Raw genomic sequence first — 21,020 nt, 5'->3', positions numbered from 1 at the left:
TGTTACACCGTGTAGGAAGAGTTTGGACAGTTTGGACCTACTCAGTACTGTTACACCAGTACTGTACACCGTGAGCAGTTTGGACCTACTTAGTACTGTTACACCGTGTAGGAGCAGTTTGGACCTACTCAGTACTGTTACACCGTGTAGGAGCAGTTTGGACCTACTTAGTACTGTTACACCGTGTAGGAGCAGTTTGGACCTACTCAGTACTGTTTTGGACACCGTACTGTTACACCATGTAGCAGTTTGGACCTACTCAGTACTGTTACACCGTGGAGCAGTTTGGAGTACTGTTACACCGCAGTATGGACCTACTCAGTAATGTTACACCGTGTAGGAGCAGTTTGGACCTACTCAGTACTGTTACACCGTGTAGGAGCAGTTTGGACTGCTTATATATATATATAATGAAATAAATGAAAACCTACTTTTTGTCTTAAAATAAAATTAACATTTCCCTTGACTGTTACCCTCCCACCCAGCAGATGGCGATGTGCCTTTTTTCAGGCAATGCTGTCAGTGTGACGTATAATCTAATGGACGGGACGCTTCTACAACAACGTCGAGTTATTCACCTCCGTAGCTTTTAGCCAACATAAGCGAAAACATTCAAGCTCTTTAAACGCTTTCGGTGTATATTAGCCACGGTGTTTTAAACACACTTGTCGTATCTACTAGTTAGTTACCCAATTTAATATAATATTTACGTTGTTGTTAGCTAACTGGCTGAGTAAATTAGTAGTAGTGCTAGTCTAGTCACTAATGCTAACTAGCTATCTAGCTAACATCCCAACCATGAGCTCACTAAACGAGTCCCCCACTTCTAAAGAGGGGGTCTGTTGGACGGAGAAAGAAACTCTGGGGCTGAACATTGTCGTGAAAGAGGAGAAGGAAGAAGAGGATGTCACAGTAAAAGTAGAGGGTGAGGCTGTTACAGTGAAAGAAGAAGAGAAAGACGTTACAGTGAAAGAAGAGGAAGACTCGTTCAGAGTGAAAGAGGAGGAGGAAGTCACAGTAAAAGAAGAGGAGGAAGAGAAAGAGGAGATGACTGTCACAGTGAAAGAAGAGGAAGACGTTTTTGGAATGAAGGAAGTGGGGAAATTACTGTCACATTGGAAGAAGAGAAGAGAAAGGAGATCTGATTAACAGTGAGTAATATCTTAAAAACGGGGTACAAACTCTGCAGTTGTTGAACCGATGTGTGTTTTAAAGGGCATTTACTGAAGTTCTACACTTTAATAGTTCTGTACTGTAGGAATCGTTAAAGCTACAAGGAGACGGGGGGGCGGCCAACAAAACGTTAATGATCAAATGCTTCCTGTTATATTTTCACAACATTTGTAACCATGTGAATATCACTTTCTGTAGTGCTTTGCTCATGAAAATCATCTCGTGTCTTACTTCAAATGATGAAGAGGACAGAATCAAGACAATGAAGGATCATTTTGATCTGGATGAAATGTATTTACATGTTTTTTTACCACAGAGGTTATTTAAAATCTAAGAAACATAATAAAAAATAATCCCCATCAGAATCCGTCAGTTTAAACTGGAGATATTGGGATGCAACATGGGCCGAGTCTCAATCCATCTCATCTAATCCACCTCATCTGCCGATGTTGGGCTGAGTCTCAATCCACCTCATCTGCCGATGTTGGGCTGAGTCTCAATCCACCTCATCTGAGCCACCTCATCTGCCGATGTTGGGCTGAGTCTCAATCCACCTCATCTGCCGATGTTGGGCTGAGTCTCAATCCACCTCATCTGAGCCACCTCATCTGCCGATGTTGGGCTGAGTCTCAATCCACCTCATCTGCCGATGTTGGGCTAAGTCTCAATCCACCTCATCTGATCCACCTCATCTGCCTATGTTGGGCTGAGTCTCAATCCACCTCATCTAATCCACCTCATCTGCCGATGTTGGGCTAAATCTCAATCCACCTCATCTGATCCACCTCATCTGCCGATGTGAGTGGGCCGATGTTGGGCTGAGTCTCAATCCACCTCATCTGATCCACCTCATCTGCCGATGTTGGGCTGAGTCTCAATCCACCTCATCTGCCGATGTTGGGCTGAGTCTCAATCCACCTCATCTGCCTATGTTGGGCTGAGTCTCAATCCACCTCATCTGCCGATGTTGGGCTGAGTCTCAATCCACCTCATCTGCCGATGTTGGGCTGAGTCTCAATCCACCTCATCTAATCCACCTCATCTGCCTATGTTGGCCTTCCTCAACTGCTGTGGAAGATGGCCAAGCTACAAATCACATGTTATTTGTCACGTGCGCCGAATACAACAGGTGTAGGTAGACCTTACAGTGAAATGCTGAATACAACAGGTGTAGTAGACCTTACAGTGAAATGCTGAATACAACAGGTGTAGTAGACCTTACAGTGAAATGCTGAATACAACAGGTGTAGGTAGACCTTACAGTGAAATGATTACAAGCCCTTATTAACCAACAATCAAAGAGCAACAATAAAATAACAATAACGAGGCTATATACAGGGTATTACGTTACAGAGTCAATGTGGAGGCTATATACAGGGTATTACGTTACAGAGTCAATGTGGAGGCTATATACAGGGTATTACGTTACAGAGTCAATGTGGAGGCTATATACAGGGTATTACGTTACAGAGTCAATGTGGAGGCTATATACTATATACAGAGTCAATGTGGAGGCTATATACAGGGTATTACACAGAGTCAATGTGGAGGCTATATACAGGGGTACCAGTACAGAGTCAATGTGGAGGCTATATACAGGGGGTACCAGTACAGAGTCAATGTGGAGGCTATATACAGGGTGTACGTAGAGAGTCAATGTGGAGACTATATACAGGGGGTACCAGACAGAGTCAATGTGGAGGCTATATACAGGGGGTACCAGTACAGAGTCAGGGGGGTACCAGTACAGAGTCAATGTGGAGGCTATATACAGGAGGTACCAGTACAGAGTCAATGTGGAGGCTATATACAGGGGGTACCAGTACAGAGTCAATGTGGAGGCTATATACAGGGGTACCAGTACAGAGTCAATGTGGAGGCTATATACAGGGGGTACCAGTACAGAGTCAATGTGGAGGCTATATACAGGGGGTACCAGTACAGAGTCAATGTGGAGGCTATATACAGGGGGTACCAGTACAGAGTCAATGTGGAGGCTATATACAGGGGGTACCAGTACAGAGTCAATGTGGAGGCTGGGGGTAGGCTATATATACAGGGGGTACCAGTACAGAGTCAATGTGGAGGCTATATACAGGGGGTACCAGTACAGAGTCAATGTGGAGGCTATATACAGGGGGTACCAGTACAGAGTCAATGTGGAGGCTATATACAGGGGGTACCAGTACAGAGTCAATGTGGAGGCTATATACAGGGGGTACCAGCACAGAGTCAATGTGGAGGCTATATACAGGGGGTAACAGTACAGAGTCAATGTGCTGGGGTACAGGTTAGTAATGCGGCTATATACAGGGGGTACCGGTACTGAGTCAATGTGCTGGGGTACAGGTTAGTAATGAGGCTATATACAGGGGGTACCGGTACTGAGTCAATGTGCTGGGGTACAGGTTAGTAATGAGGCTATATACAGGGGGTACCGGTACTGAGTCAATGTGCTGGGGTACAGGTTAGTAATGAGGCTATATACAGGGGGTACCGGTACTGAGTCAATGTGCTGGGGTACAGGTTAGTAATGAGGCTATATACAGGGGGTACCGGTACTGAGTCAATGTGCTGGGGTACAGGTTAGTAATGAGGCTATATACAGGGGGTACCGGTACTGAGTCAATGTGCTGGGGTACAGGTTAGTAATGAGGCTATATACAGGGGGTACCGGTACTGAGTCAATGTGCTGGGGTACAGGTTAGTCGAGGTAATTGAGGTAATATGGACATGTAGGTAGGGGTAAAATGACTATGCATAGATAATAAACAGTAGCAGCAACGTAAAAAAAAGACATCCTGAAAATGAATCTTCTCATTAAAACGTCGGTAGCGTCCGAACGGTGTGGCCTTCAAAACTACAATGACCTTTTCTATGGAAAAGGGAGAGTCTTTTCTTCCGTTTTGCTCTATGACCCTTTCATCTGGAGGTAACCCATACAAATGAATGGCAGTATGGAGGTATATATATACATTAAACCTTCATCTGGAGGTAACCCATACAAATGAATGGCAGTATGGAGATATATATAGATATTAAACCTTCATCTGAAGGTAACCCATACAAATGAATGGCAGTATGGAGGTAGTTTTCTGCCAACAAAAATAAGGGATTAAATGTGTGTCCCCCCAAAAATATTTCCTGATCTTTTCTTATATCTGCTAGATCTAGGACAGACACTTCAAAACCGTATTCCTTATTAATCAACATTTTGACTGTTTCTTTTTGCCATTTATGAATATGTTGTTCAATGTGTTTCTATGGGCTATTGTAATAAAGGCCAAATTCAAAATTTAATCAAATAATGTTTAAATATTATTATTTTTTTTGGGGGGGGAGGAGACCTAAAGGGGTCCGACAATTCTAAATCTAATAGCTAAATGATCCATGACATCACAACCTTAAAACACTTCCATATGTTAGCACTCTTGTCAACCAGCTGGATGCAGTCTTATCACAGTGCCATCCGTTTTGTCACCAAAGCCCCACCACTGCGACCTGTGCACTCTCATTGGCTGGCCCTCGCTTCATACTCGTTGCCAAACCCACTGACTACAGGTCATCTACAAGTCTCTGCTAGGTAAAAGCAGCGACCTATCTCAGCTCGCTGGTCACCATAGCAACACCCACTCGTAGCACATGCTCCAGCAGGTATATCTCACTGGTCACCCCCAAAGCCAATTCCTCCATTGGTCGCCTTTCCTTCCAGTTCTCTGCTGCCACTGACTGGAACGAACTGCAAAAATCACTGAATCTGGAGATTACCATCTCCCTCACTAGCTTTAAGAACCAGCTGTCAGAGCAGCTCACAGATCACTGCACCTGTTCATAGCCCATCTGTAAACAGCCAATCTATCTACCTCATCCCCATACTGTATTTATTTATTTTGCTCCTTTTGCACCACAGTATCTCTCCTTGCGCATTAATCTTTTGCACATTTACCATTCCAGTGTTTAATTGCCATATTGTAATTACTTCCCCACCATGGCAGTGGATGAATCAAATGACTCTCCATCGTTAAGACAGTGGATGAATCAAATGACTCTCCATCGTTAAGATGGTGGATGAATCAAATGACTCTCCATCGTTAAGATGGTGGATGAATCAAATGACTCTCCATCGTTAAGATGGTGGATGAATCAAATGACCCTCCATTGTTAAGACATCGTCATATGTACACTACCTGTCAAAGTTTTAGAACACCTACTCATTCAAGGGTTTTTCTTTATTTGGACTATTTTCTAGATTGTAGAATAATAATGAAAACATCAAAACTATGAAATAACATATATGGAATCATGTAGTAACCATGCATTCCAGGTGACTACCTCGTGAAGCTGGTTGAGAGAATGCCAAGAGTGTGCAACGCTGTCAAGGCAAAGGGCGGCTATTTACAGAATCTCAAATATAAAATATATTTTGATTTGTTTAACACATTTGCTTTAGTTACTAACAGCAAGCTGGAGAGGTCACAGTCAAACTGAAATAAATCATTGTTTATTAACACCAAGCTGGAGAGGTCACAGTCGAACTGAAATTAATCATTGTTTATTAACACCAAGCTGGAGAGATCACAGTCGAACTGAAATAAATAAAGTGCCGGTCTGCAGGGAGCTCCTCCGGGGCAGTCCTGTTAGATCTCTTATATACTGCTAACAAGTTATATTTGCATGATTTAGCTTATTCATCATTCACAGTTTATTCATTATTAACATTTGGTTCATGCATGTGACAGACCAATACCCCACGAGACTTCTTCTCTCCAAGCTGAGACCTTGAAACTGAGATATCCCTTTCGTTCTCAAAACAAGGGTCTGAGCGTATTGCCAAATTGCAGACGCTGATAGTGAGGATTCGTTCAATCAGTCACTTACATGAACACATACATTGGTTATTAGAAAAGCACAAACAACATTTTCCTTCACAATAGCATCAGAGAGGAAGAAGTGAAGCGAGAGGTTTCACATCTCGTCAAAATATGCCCAATGCGTTTCTATCGACTTATTTTCGACCTGAACGTGTCGGCTGCCTTCACGCCGTTGGGACAACTCCCATTGTTAGGGCAAAGACTTGAGAATCTTGTCATAATATACAGATCTCTGATAGTATTTTCTGTTGGTCACATCATTTTACTGTTTGGATATTTTTTTAAACCGTTTGTTAACCGCTTAATGAGGGTTGGTTAGTCGGCATCAAAATTAATCTAAATTTGTATCCCTAGACAAAATATCTTTCTGATACAAAAAATGTTCATGTTAACATCTCCGTTAGTGGTAATTGGCCATTTTAACGTTGGCCGCGTGTGTTCAGGATTATCCCCCAGTACAGATGTAGGAGCTTAATTTGAACCAGTTTGCTACAGCAGTAAAAATAATCCTGCAGCAACAGGAAATTTGAATTATTATTAATGGACATTTGTGTCGGGGTTGATACAGTTTTCATTAGTGCACATCAAATATGACATTTAAAAGTGGAAATAACTCACTTTAGAAGCATTTTTAAAAACTCAAATACATTACAAGTTTGCATTTCCTGCTCTAACAATCACGTTTACATGAACACATCTGAAGTCAGTTTTACCTGATAAATGCAGAAATATTACCTGATAAATGCAGAAATATTCGCCTTTTCAAAATATTTCTTCTGCCACAGCTACTATGTTATTTTTTTTTGATTCTGAAGCATATTTGATTCTGAAAAGGACTCAGACAAACATTTACTGTATGGTGCACAGCTGGAACACAGAATAGGCCATGTCCTGGTAATGAACTTAACCCTGTACCATTCTAGCTCTTGATGTACCATTCTAGCCCCATTTGAACCCCTTGTGTACCATTCTAAATCTTAACAAATTCTACAAACCCCTGTACCATTATAGCCCCATGTTAACCCCCATGTCCATTCTAGCCCCATCTTAACCCCTCATGTTTATAGCCCCATCTTAAATATTAGGAATGCCCCATCTTAACCCCGCATGTAATTCTAGTTATACTTTTCTTAACTTTTGAAACCCCTTACCATTCTAGCCCCATCTTTATTTTCTAGATCTTAATTACCATTTAGCCCCATTTGATACCATTAGCCCCATCTTAACCCCTTATGTATTCTATCTTAAAACCATTATAGCCCCATCTTTACCATTCTAGTTAACAACCCAATCAATTAGTACCATATTTTACTGGGCGACTTATAAATAATTATTTTCCAGTTATCTTTACTTTTTATTTTAAATACAAAATGCAGAGTTTGAACAAGTTTGTTACAAACCAAATATTTGGCAGCATGGGGTACTTTTTTTTTCCCAGTGGAAGCCACCACTGGCAGTGTTAGTTTATGAATTGCCTGAGAGGGCTGTGGGACAGTGGAGATTAGTTTATGAATTGCCTGGCTGGGCTGTGGGGCAGTGGATATTTATAAATGACCTGGCTGGGCTGTGCAGTGGAGATTAGTTTATAAATGACCATGTGGGTCAGTGGAGATTAGTTTATAAATTGCCTGGCTGGGCTGTGGAACAGTGGAGATTATTAGTTTATAAATTGCCTGGCTGGGCTGTGTCGTACTTTTTACCCATCAAACCACACACACAAGTCAGAGTTAGTTATCAAAGTCCATCTTTAATTATATGAGCCACCACTGGCAGTGTAGTGAATTATCTGAGAGCCCCTACAATGCAACTGAGATCCTTTATAGCAAAGACACACATGACAGCATTAATAAATCGGCTTTGTCTCTTTTCCCCATATCACAGGCATATATCAAATTGTCATTTAGATACAACACCAACCAATCCTGGACAAGCTCACGGAGAGGAGAATGAGGCTAGGTTAAGATCAACATCTGAATGATCCCAGGTATCCTCCTTTCCCCCACTGGGAAAGGTAGGGAGTAAAATATATGCCATTATGACACACTGCTGCCCATGCAACTTAGTCTTGACATAGAACAGATAACTGCAACGTCCATCTGATGAGAAGTAACTTTTCCCATCTTACGTAGTTAGAATCTTCCATCACCACTGTGGGACAGTGGAGATTAGTTTTGAATTGCCTGCCTCCATCTGTTGCCTGGCTGGGCTTTGGGACTGGAGATTAGTTTATGAATTGCCTGGCTCTTTGGGACAGTGGAGATTAGTTTTGAATTGCCTGGCTGGGCTGGGACAGTGGAGATTAGTTTTGAATTGCCTGGCTGGGCTTTGGGACAGTGGAGATTAGTTTTCCCTGGGCTGTGGGACAGTGGAGATTAGTTTTGAATTGCCTGGCTGGGCTTTGGGACAGTGGCAGTGGAGATTAGTTTATGAACGTCCATCTGTTTTATCATGGGACAGTGGAAATACTCTGTTTTCCAAATGGTGAGTTTTCCCTGCTCCCACGGGTAGTAGGGACTAGAAACCAATTGCCAAAGATCCAAATGTACTGTCTAGCATGTTTTTATTCAGGTCTTCAGTCTTTGGCAGTACTGACAGAACGTCCATCTGACTGCTCCCAGTGTAATTTTCCCATACACAGTACACACACAAGTAGAAACCTTTTCTGCTCACCACTGTGGAAAGAGTTTTAGTTATGGAAACAAACATAATAGAATCCATCTGTTCCCATTGTGGAAATAATTTTAGGTCGTCAGATAAGCTGAAGGAGCACGAGAGGACACACACAGGGGAGAGACCATACCATTGCTCCTTGTGTGGAAAGAGTTTTACCCAGTTAGAAGCCCACTCAGGAGAAAAGTCTTTCCAATGTTCCCAGTGTGGAAAGAGATTTTTACGATCACAGCAACTAAAATCACACGAGAGGATACACACAGGGGAGAAACCATACCACTGGACCCAGTGTGAAAAGAGTTTTACCCAGTTAGGGAGCCCAAACTGTTACACACAGGAGAAAAGCCTTGACCCTTTTTGTCCCATCACAGGATCTAAAATCACACGAGAGCCACCACTGGCTCCCAGTGTGAAAAGAGTTTTACGCAGTCAGGGAGCCTGTCCATCTGTGCCCATTGGGTACTTTTCCCATCACAGGACCTAAAATCACATGAGAGGACACACACAGGAGAAAAGCCTTACCCCTGTGCCCATTGTAGAAAGAGATTTTCCAATCACATGACCTAATATCACATGAGCGAACACACACAGGAGAGATACAAATGATTTTTTCTTTAGAAGTCTGCGCAAACATAAGAAGAGAAAACACTCTGGCGAGTGTGACCCATGTTCCCATTGCTGAATATCAGGTTGTTAAATAAAAATACTTTTCCCAGACAGAAGACCTGAAATCAGTAGAAGCCTGACCACTGTGTTCTGATGAGTCACTGTGTTCTGATGAGTCCATCTGTTCTGGGTTTGACTTTTCCCATTAAATCATGTTGTATTAAATCGCCTACCACTGGACAGGATTAGTCTAAAATCGTCCATCTTAAAATGTATTTTACTTTTCCCACACTTTGATATGTTGGATACATGTAAGAAACCACTGTTCATGATACATTTGGTAGTAAATTATGAAATGGATGAATATTGTGTGTATTTCGTCCATCTGTTTGGGTACTTTTCCCATCATTTATAATAAGTCTAGTGTTAAACCCCCAAGACAGTTTTATCAAATGGAAATGAATATCCTGTTGTCTGGTACTTATTGTTACATGATAGTAGAAATTCACTTCACTGGCAGGTTTTAGTAGAACGTCCATCTGTTGGGTACTTTTCCCAAAATACATGATGAGTTAGAAGGGAAAATTTTCCACCACTGGAACATCCCTGGTCAGTCTTGTCTGGCAGACTCACAAAACACATCTGTTGGGAGTACTTTTCCAAATGAATATCCATGGTTTGCAAATATTAGGGAATGTGAAATTAGTATACTTTTTACTTTGAAACACAAGTTTTATTTTTGAAATTACATTTACATTTGATACTTAAGGTAGTATTTTACTGGGCGACTTATTAATAAGTTATCTTTACTTTTAGTCAAGTTTGACAAACTAATAGCACCACTGGCAGGTAGTAGAACGTCCATCTGTTGGGTACTTTTCCCATCACGTAGTAAAGCCACCACTGGCAGGTAGTAGAACGTCCATCTGTTGGGTACTTTTCCCATCACGTAGTAGAAGCCACCACTGGCAGGTAGTAGAACGTCCATCTGTTGGGTACTTTTCCCATCACGTAGTAGAAGCCACCACTGGCAGGTAGTAGAACGTCCATCTGTTGGGTACTTTTCCCATCACGTGGAAGAAGCCACCACTGGCAGGTAGTAGAACGTCCATCTGTTGGGTACTTTTCCCATCACGTAGTAGAAGCCACCACTGGCAGGTAGTAGAACGTCCATCTGTTGGGTACTTTTCCCATCACGTAGTAGAAGCCACCACTGGCAGGTAGTAGAACGTCCATCTGTTGGGTACTTTTCCCATCACGTAGTAGAAGCCACCACTGGCAGGTAGTAGAACGTCCATCTGTTGGGTACTTTTCCCATCACGTAGTAGAAGCCACCACTGGCAGGTAGTAGAACGTCCATCTGTTGGGTACTTTTCCCATCACGTAGTAGAAGCCACCACTGGCAGGTAGTAGAACGTCCATCTGTTGGGTACTTTTCCCATCACGTAGTAGAAGCCACCACTGGCAGGTAGTAGAACGTCCATCTGTTGGGTACTTTTCCCATCACGTAGTAGAAGCCACCACTGGCAGGTAGTAGAACGTCCATCTGTTGGGTACTTTTCCCATCACGTAGTAGAAGCCACCACTGGCAGGTAGTAAACGTCCATCTGTTGGGTACTTTTCCCATCACGTAGTAGAAGCCACCACTGGCAGGTAGTAGAACGTCCATCTGTTGGGTACTTTTCCCATCACGTAGTAGAAGCCACCACTGGCAGGTAGTAGAACGTCCATCTGTTGGGTACTTTTCCCATCACGTAGTAGAAGCCACCACTGGCAGGTAGTAGAACGTCCATCTGTTGGGTACTTTTCCCATCACGTAGTAGAAGCCACCACTGGCAGGTAGTAGAACGTCCATCTGTTGGGTACTTTTCCCATCACGTAGTAGAAGCCACCACTGGCAGGTAGTAGAACGTCCATCTGTTGGGTACTTTTCCCATCACGTAGTAGAAGCCACCACTGGCAGGTAGTAGAACGTCCATCTGTTGGGTACTTTTCCCATCACGTAGTAGAAGCCACCACTGGCAGGTAGTAGAACGTCCATCTGTTGGGTACTTTTCCCATCACGTAGTAGAAGCCACCACTGGCAGGTAGTAGAACGTCCATCTGTTGGGTACTTTTCCCATCACGTAGTAGAAGCCACCACTGGCAGGTAGTAGAACGTCCATCTGTTGGGTACTTTTCCCATCACGTAGTAGAAGCCACTGCCACCACTGGCAGGTAGTAGAACGTCCATCTGTTGGGTACTTTTCCCATCACGTAGTAGAAGCCACCACTGGCAGGTAGTAGAACGTCCATCTGTTGGGTACTTTTCCCATTTTCCACCACTGGCATCATCTGTATCACGTAGAAGCCACCACTGGCAGGTAGTAGAACGTCCATCTGTTGGGTACTTTTCCCATCACGTAGTAGAAGCCACCACTGGCAGGTAGTAGAACGTCCATCTGTTGGGTACTTTTCCCATCACGTAGTAGAAGCCACCACTGGCAGGTAGTAGAACGTCCATCTGTTGGGTACTTTTCCCATCACGTAGTAGAAGCCACCACTGGCAGGTAGTAGAACGTCCATCTGTTGGGTACTTTTCCCATCACGTAGTAGAAGCCACCACTGGCAGGTAGTAGAACGTCCATCTGTTGGGTACTTTTCCCATCACGTAGTAGAAGCCACCACTGGCAGGTAGTAGAACGTCCATCTGTTGGGTACTTTTCCCATCACGTAGTAGAAGCCACCACTGGCAGGTAGTAGAACGTCCATCTGTTGGGTACTTTTCCCATCACGTAGTAGAAGCCACCACTGGCAGGTAGTAGAACGTCCATCTGTTGGGTACTTTTCCCATCACGTAGTAGAAGCCACCACTGGCAGGTAGTAGAACGTCCATCTGTTGGGTACTTTTCCCATCACGTAGTAGAAGCCACCACTGGCAGGTAGTAGAACGTCCATCTGTTGGGTACTTTTCCCATCACGTAGTAGAAGCCACCACTGGCAGGTAGTAGAACGTCCATCTGTTGGGTACTTTTCCCATCACGTAGTAGAAGCCACCACTGGCAGGTAGTAGAACGTCCATCTGTTGGGTACTTTTCCCATCACGTAGTAGAAGCCACCACTGGCAGGTAGTAGAACGTCCATCTGTTGGGTACTTTTCCCATCACGTAGTAGAAGCCACCACTGGCAGGTAGTAGAACGTCCATCTGTTGGGTACTTTTCCCATCACGTAGTAGAAGCCACCACTGGCAGGTAGTAGAACGTCCATCTGTTGGGTACTTTTCCCATCACGTAGTAGAAGCCACCACTGGCAGGTAGTAGAACGTCCATCTGTTGGGTACTTTTCCCATCACGTAGTAGAAGCCACCACTGGCAGGTAGTAGAACGTCCATCTGTTGGGTACTTTTCCCATCACGTAGTAGAAGCCACCACTGGCAGGTAGTAGAACGTCCATCTGTTGGGTACTTTTCCCATCACGTAGTAGAAGCCACCACTGGCAGGTAGTAGAACGTCCATCTGTTGGGTACTTTTCCCATCACGTAGTAGAAGCCACCACTGGCAGGTAGTAGAACGTCCATCTGTTGGGTACTTTTCCCATCACGTAGTAGAAGCCACCACTGGCAGGTAGTAGAACGTCCATCTGTTGGGTACTTTTCCCATCACGTAGTAGAAGCCACCACTGGCAGGTAGTAGAACGTCCATCTGTTGGGTACTTTTCCCATCACGTAGTAGAAGCCACCACTGGCAGGTAGTAGAACGTCCATCTGTTGGGTACTTTTCCCATCACGTAGTAGAAGCCACCACTGGCAGGTAGTAGAACGTCCATCTGTTGGGTACTTTTCCCATCACGTAGTAGAAGCCACCACTGGCAGGTAGTAGAACGTCCATCTGTTGGGTACTTTTCCCATCACGTAGTAGAAGCCACCACTGGCAGGTAGTAGAACGTCCATCTGTTGGGTACTTTTCCCATCACGTAGTAGAAGCCACCACTGGCAGGTAGTAGAACGTCCATCTGTTGGGTACTTTTCCCATCACGTAGTAGAAGCCACCACTGGCAGGTAGTAGAACGTCCATCTGTTGGGTACTTTTCCCATCACGTAGTAGAAGCCACCACTGGCAGGTAGTAGAACGTCCATCTGTTGGGTACTTTTCCCATCACGTAGTAGAAGCCACCACTGGCAGGTAGTAGAACGTCCATCTGTTGGGTACTTTTCCCATCACGTAGTAGAAGCCACCACTGGCAGGTAGTAGAACGTCCATCTGTTGGGTACTTTTCCCATCACGTAGTAGAAGCCACCACTGGCAGGTAGTAGAACGTCCATCTGTTGGGTACTTTTCCCATCACGTAGTAGAAGCCACCACTGGCAGGTAGTAGAACGTCCATCTGTTGGGTACTTTTCCCATCACGTAGTAGAAGCCACCACTGGCAGGTAGTAGAACGTCCATCTGTTGGGTACTTTTCCCATCACGTAGTAGAAGCCACCACTGGCAGGTAGTAGAACGTCCATCTGTTGGGTACTTTTCCCATCACGTAGTAGAAGCCACCACTGGCAGGTAGTAGAACGTCCATCTGTTGGGTACTTTTCCCATCACGTAGTAGAAGCCACCACTGGCAGGTAGTAGAACGTCCATCTGTTGGGTACTTTTCCCATCACGTAGTAGAAGCCACCACTGGCAGGTAGTAGAACGTCCATCTGTTGGGTACTTTTCCCATCACGTAGTAGAAGCCACCACTGGCAGGTAGTAGAACGTCCATCTGTTGGGTACTTTTCCCATCACGTAGTAGAAGCCACCACTGGCAGGTAGCAGAACGTCCATCTGTTGGGTACTTTTCCCATCACGTAGTAGAAGCCACCACTGGCAGGTAGCAGAACGTCCATCTGTTGGGTACTTTTCCCATCACGTAGTAGAAGCCACCACTGGCAGGTAGTAGAACGTCCATCTGTTGGGTACTTTTCCCATCACGTAGTAGAAGCCACCACTGGCAGGTAGTAGAACGTCCATCTGTTGGGTACTTTTCCCATCACGTAGTAGAAGCCACCACTGGCAGGTAGTAGAACGTCCATCTGTTGGGTACTTTTCCCATCACGTAGTAGAAGCCACCACTGGCAGGTAGTAGAACGTCCATCTGTTGGGTACTTTTCCCATCACGTAGTAGAAGCCACCACTGGCAGGTAGTAGAACGTCCATCTGTTGGGTACTTTTCCCATCACGTAGTAGAAGCCACCACTGGCAGGTAGTAGAACGTCCATCTGTTGGGTACTTTTCCCATCACGTAGTAGAAGCCACCACTGGCAGGTAGTAGAACGTCCATCTGTTGGGTACTTTTCCCATCACGTAGTAGAAGCCACCACTGGCAGGTAGTAGAACGTCCATCTGTTGGGTACTTTTCCCATCACGTAGTAGAAGCCACCACTGGCAGGTAGTAGAACGTCCATCTGTTGGGTACTTTTCCCATCACGTAGTAGAAGCCACCACTGGCAGGTAGCAGAACGTCCATCTGTTGGGTACTTTTCCCATCACGTAGTAGAAGCCACCACTGGCAGGTAGCAGAACGTCCATCTGTTGGGTACTTTTCCCATCACGTAGTAGAAGCCACCACTGGCAGGTAGCAGAACGTCCATCTGTTGGGTACTTTTCCCATCACGTAGTAGAAGCCACCACTGGCAGGTAGTAGAACGTCCATCTGTTGGGTACTTTTCCCATCACGTAGTAGAAGCCACCACTGGCAGGTAGTAGAACGTCCATCTGTTGGGTACTTTTCCCATCACGTAGTAGAAGCCACCACTGGCAGGTAGTAGAACGTCCATCTGTTGGGTACTTTTCCCATCACGTAGTAGAAGCCACCACTGGCAGGTAGTAGAACGTCCATCTGTTGGGTACTTTTCCCATCACGTAGTAGAAGCCACCACTGGCAGGTAGTAGAACGTCCATCTGTTGGGTACTTTTCCCATCACGTAGTAGAAGCCACCACTGGCAGGTAGTAGAACGTCCATCTGTTGGGTACTTTTCCCATCACGTAGTAGAAGCCACCACTGGCAGGTAGTAGAACGTCCATCTGTTGGGTACTTTTCCCATCACGTAGTAGAAGCCACCACTGGCAGGTAGTAGAACGTCCATCTGTTGGGTACTTTTCCCATCACGTAGTAGAAGCCACCACTGGCAGGTAGTAGAACGTCCATCTGTTGGGTACTTTTCCCATCACGTAGTAGAAGCCACCACTGGCAGGTAGTAGAACGTCCATCTGTTGGGTACTTTTCCCATCACGTAGTAGAAGCCACCACTGGCAGGTAGTAGAACGTCCATCTGTTGGGTACTTTTCCCATCACGTAGTAGAAGCCACCACTGGCAGGTAGTAGAACGTCCATCTGTTGGGTACTTTTCCCATCACGTAGTAGAAGCCACCACTGGCAGGTAGCAGAACGTCCATCTGTTGGGTACTTTTCCCATCACGTAGTAGAAGCCACCACTGGCAGGTAGTAGAACGTCCATCTGTTGGGTACTTTTCCCATCACGTAGTAGAAGCCACCACTGGCAGGTAGCAGAACGTCCATCTGTTGGGTACTTTTCCCATCACGTAGTAGAAGCCACCACTGGCAGGTAGTAGAACGTCCATCTGTTGGGTACTTTTCCCATCACGTAGTAGAAGCCACCACTGGCAGGTAGTAGAACGTCCATCTGTTGGGTACTTTTCACACCACTGGCAGGTAGTAGAACGTCCATCTGTTGGGTACTTTTCCCATCACGTAGTAGAAGCCACCACTGGCAGGTAGTAGAACGTCCATCTGTTGGGTACTTTTCCCATCACGTAGTAGAAGCCACCACTGGCAGGTAGTAGAACGTCCATCTGTTGGGTACTTTTCCCATCACGTAGTAGAAGCCACCACTGGCAGGTAGTAGAACGTCCATCTGTTGGGTACTTTTCCCATCACGTAGTAGAAGCCACCACTGGCAGGTAGTAGAACGTCCATCTGTTGGGTACTTTTCCCATCACGTAGTAGAAGCCACCACTGGCAGGTAGTAGAACGTCCATCTGTTGGGTACTTTTCCCACCACTGGCACGTAGTAGAGGCAAAGTAGCAGAACGTCCATCTGTTGGGTACTTTTCCCACCACTGGCAGGTAGTAGAAGCAAAGTAGCAGAACGTCCATCTGTTGGGTACTTTTCCCACCACTGGCAGGTAGTAGAAGCAAAGTAGCAGAACGTCCATCTGTTGGGTACTTTTCCCACCACTGGCAGGTAGTCGAAGCAAAGTAGCAGAACGTCCATCACGTAGTAGAAGCAAAGTAGCAGAACGTCCATCACGTAGTAGAAGCAAAGTAGCAGAACGTCCGTCACCTAGTAGAAGCAAAGTAGCAGAACGTCCGTCACGTAGTAGAAGCAAAGTAGCAGAACGTCCGTCACGTAGTAGAAGCAAAGTAGCAGAATGTCCATCACGTAGTAGAAGCAAAGTAGCAGAACGTCCATCTGTTGGGTACTTTTCCCACCACTGGCAGGTAGTCGAAGCAAAGTAGCAGAACGTCCATCACGTAGTAGAAGCAAAGTAGCAGAACGTCCGTCACGTAGTAGAAGCAAAGTAGCAGAATGTCCATCACGTAGTAGAAGCAAAGTAGCAGAACGTCCGTCACGTAGTAGAAGCAAAGTAGCAGAACGTCCGTCACGTAGTAGAAGCAAAGTAGCAGAATGTCCATCACGTAGTAGAAGCAAAGTAGCAGAACGTCCGTCACGTAGTAGAAGCAAAGTAGCAGAACGTCCGTCACGTAGTAGAAGCAAAGTAGCAGAATGTCCATCACGTAGTAGAAGCAAAGTAGCAGAATGTCCATCACGTAGTAGAAGCAAAGTAGCAGAACGTCCATCTGTGTTTACACCTGAAGGGAAAAAAACGTGATGTAGACAGAGGGGCGGGACTTCCGTTGCAAAACTCTCTCAATACCGTCCCTCAATCTTCACAAGGAACGATGGGTGTCAATTTCCAGGTTGAAAAAAAAACTGCTTTGAATGACGAAGCATATTACAAGAAGCCGCTCCTTTTGTAAGGAAAAACGACATTGCAACACAGCGCTAAGCTCTTTCGGCCCTGTTTGCGCATTGTCTGTAGACCCCTTTAGTTTACGAACTAGCTCCTTCGGTCGCGGCGCGCAAGACCAGAATGATACATCCCATTTCTGTTAGAAAATTGAGAGGTGGAGTTTGACTGTTTTTTTGTGTGCCCAAAGCCAACCTTTAAAGCTACATGAGTGTGTGGTGGTGGTGGTGGGGGGGGAACAAACATCTTTAAGTCCTTAAGTTTTTAGCTATAAGGGAAAACAGACTGATCTGATTGAAATCTCAATGATACCACGTCATATAACCTATTATTACCACCAGCTCATGTCTGATTTCAGGACATTTGGGTGAAATCTATGGACACCGGCCCCACAGGTTATTACAGGTTATATAGACACTGGCCCCACAGGTTATTACAGGTTATATAGACACTGGCCCCACAGGTTATTACAGGTTATATAGACACTGGCCCCACAGGTTATTACAGGTTATATAGACACCGGCCCCACAGGTTATTACAGGTTATTACAGGTTATATAGACACCGGCCCCACAGGTTATTACAGGTTATATAGACACTGGCCCCACAGGTTATTACAGGTTATATAGACACTGGCCCCACAGGTTATTACAGGTTATATAGACACCGGCCCCACAGGTTATTACAGGTTATATAGACACCGCCCCACAGGTTATTACAGGTTATATAGACACTGGCCCCACAGGTTATTACAGGTTATTACAGGTTATATAGACCCCGGCCCCACAGGTTATTACAGGTTATATAGACACCGGCCCCACAGGTTATTACAGGTTATATAGACACTGGCCCCACAGGTTATTACAGGTTATATAGACACTGGCCCCACAGGTTATTACAGGTTATATAGACACCGGCCCCACAGGTTATTACAGGTTATTACAGGTTATATAGACCCCGGCCCCACAGGTTATTACAGGTTATATAGACACTGGCCCCACAGGTTATTACAGGTTATATAGACACTGGCCCCACAGGTTATTACAGGTTATATAGACACTGGCCCCACAGGTTATTACAGGTTATATAGACACCGGCCCCACAGGTTATTACAGGTTATATAGACACCGGCCCCACAGGTTATTACAGGTTATATAGACACTGGCCCCACAGGTTATTACAGGTTATTACAGGTTATATAGACCCCGGCCCCACAGGTTATTACAGGTTATATAGACACCGGCCCCACAGGTTATTACAGGTTATATAGACACTGGCCCCACAGGTTATTACAGGTTATATAGACACTGGCCCCACAGGTTATTACAGGTTATATAGACACCGGCCCCACAGGTTATTACAGGTTATTACAGGTTATATAGACCCCGGCCCCACAGGTTATTACAGGTTATATAGACACCGGCCCCACAGGTTATTACAGGTTATTACAGGTTATATAGATACCGGCCCCACAGGTTATTACAGGTTATATAGACACTGGCCCCGCAGGTTATTACAGGTTATTACAGGTTATATAGACCCCGGCCCCACAGGTTATTACAGGTTATATAGACACCAGCCCCACAGGTTATTACAGGTTATATAGACACCGGCCCCACAGGTTATTACAGGTTATATAGACACCGGCCCCACAGGTTATTACAGGTTATATAGACACCGGCCCCACAGGTTATTACAGGTTATATAGACACCGGCCCCACAGGTTATTACGGGTTATTACAGGTTATATAGACCCCGGCCCCACAGGTTATTACAGGTTATATAGACCCCGGCCCCACAGGTTATTACAGGTTATATAGACACCAGCCCCACAGGTTATTACAGGTTATTACAGGTTATATAGACACTGGCCCCACAGGTTATTACAGGTTATTACAGGTTATATAGACACCGGCCCCACAGGTTATTACAGGTTATATAGACCCCGGCCCCACAGGTTATTACAGGTTATTACAGGTTATATAGACACGGGTTATTACGGGTTATTACAGATTACAGCGAATGTTTAGGGATAATTAAAATGGAACTGTTAACAGCTATTACCAGTGGATTATCGTGAATAACTAACAGCTACCAATCAATCAGCATCCACGATCCAAACAACCCATTTTATAATGAGGGATCTAGACTGGATTAAAGCTCATAGGGAGACAGTTTAAAAATGTGGAAGTTTTATTCAGGTCTCTCTATTTAACAAAATACTCTTGTCTTTGACAGGAGAGAGACCAGACTCTCACTTTGACAGCGAAAAGAGCCCTTCATTGGAACCAGACCCAGAGACGCCCAAACCAGCGAAACAACATCACTGCTCTCAGTGTGGAAAGAGTTTTACCCATTTAGGGTATCTGAAATCACATGAGAGGAGGCACCCAGGAGAAAAGCCTTTTCACTGCTCCCAGTGTGGAAAGAGATTCTCCATGTCAAGTAACCTGAAAAAACACGAGAGAACACACTCAGTAGAGAAGCCTTTCCACTGTTCCCAGTGTGAAAAGAGCTTTACACAGTTAGGGCAACTGGAAAAACATAAAAGAATACACACTGGAGAGAAGCCCTACCTCTGCTCCCACTGTGGTAAGAGTTTTACCCAATCAGGTACCTTGAAATCACACGAGAGAACACACTCTGTAGAGAAGCCTTTCCAATGCTCTCAGTGTGGAAAGGCGTTTGCCCAATCAGGTACTCTGAAATCACATGAGAGAACACACACTGTAGAAAAGCCTTTCAAATGCGCTCAGTGTGGAAAGGGTTTTACCCAGATGGGGAGCCTGAAAAAGCACGACAGAACACACACAGGGGAGAAGCCTTTCCAATGCTCTCAGTGTGGAAAAGGTTTTACCCAGATAGGGAGTCTGAAAGGTCATGAAAGAACACAACACATACAGGGAAGAAGCCTTATCACTTCCCCCAGTGTGAAAATTATTGTAATTTATCCGGCTAGGGCACCTGAAAGAACATAATATAACACACACACGGGAGAAGCCTTTCCAATGCACCCAGTGTGGGAAGGGTTTTACCCAGAGAAGCTTGCTGAAAAGCCATGAAAGAACACAAACAGGGGAGTAGAGACGGGGAAGCCAAGCGTTTAGATTTTCCAGACAATTGTGTCAAAAATAGGTACATGACTCAATGCTTTGATCAACACAGTGTACACTATTGCCACCTGCTGGTCTGAAATAATTTAGAGCAGGCATATTATTGTAGAGGACGTCCCACGCCCCATAGCGTGCCCAGCGTTTTTGTCTTCTACCAAACCAATCAGGTGGAAACTAAGCTTGCGATGTGTTTTTGTTTGTCACATAAAATCAAATTAGTACAAAGCAGGACTCAAATATAAATGTTTTATTTAAAAAAACATGAGCTGAATATGGAGTCAGTTTCCATGTCTACACACGGTTATTAAATGGTCATTTTATACCTCTGTGTTTCCTGTCTGTGTGTCGTTCCTCAAAGACTACAGAATATGGAGTGCCGTTTCAACTTGATGCATTTGCTCCATTGTTTCCATCGCTGGTCCTCTGATGATATGTATCTAACAGAGTGACTTTACTAGTCTGGTCACATCTAACAGAGTGACTTTACTAGTCTGGTCACATCTAACAGAGTGACTTTACTAGTCTGGTCACATCTAACAGAGTGACTTTACTAGTCTGGTCACATCTAACAGAGTGACTTTAC

The 21,020-nt window shown here is 44.8% G+C and overlaps 1 long non-coding RNA gene across 1 annotated transcript; it reads left to right on the top strand.

The window, feature by feature from the left end:
• The first annotated feature begins 546 nt into the window (after positions 1 to 546).
• Positions 547 to 20,759, top strand: LOC135570227 (uncharacterized). The gene is made up of 2 exons (XR_010463462.1): positions 547 to 1,151; positions 19,563 to 20,759. It is a non-coding gene; the product is annotated as an uncharacterized LOC135570227 (long non-coding RNA).
• The last annotated feature ends 261 nt before the right edge of the window (positions 20,760 to 21,020 follow it).

Source organism: Oncorhynchus nerka, unplaced genomic scaffold, assembly GCF_034236695.1.
Source record: "Oncorhynchus nerka isolate Pitt River unplaced genomic scaffold, Oner_Uvic_2.0 unplaced_scaffold_1013, whole genome shotgun sequence".
Lineage (NCBI taxonomy): Eukaryota > Metazoa > Chordata > Actinopteri > Salmoniformes > Salmonidae > Oncorhynchus > Oncorhynchus nerka.
Note: the sequence above shows the minus strand (reverse complement) of the source record. Positions and strands in the feature narration are given on the sequence as shown.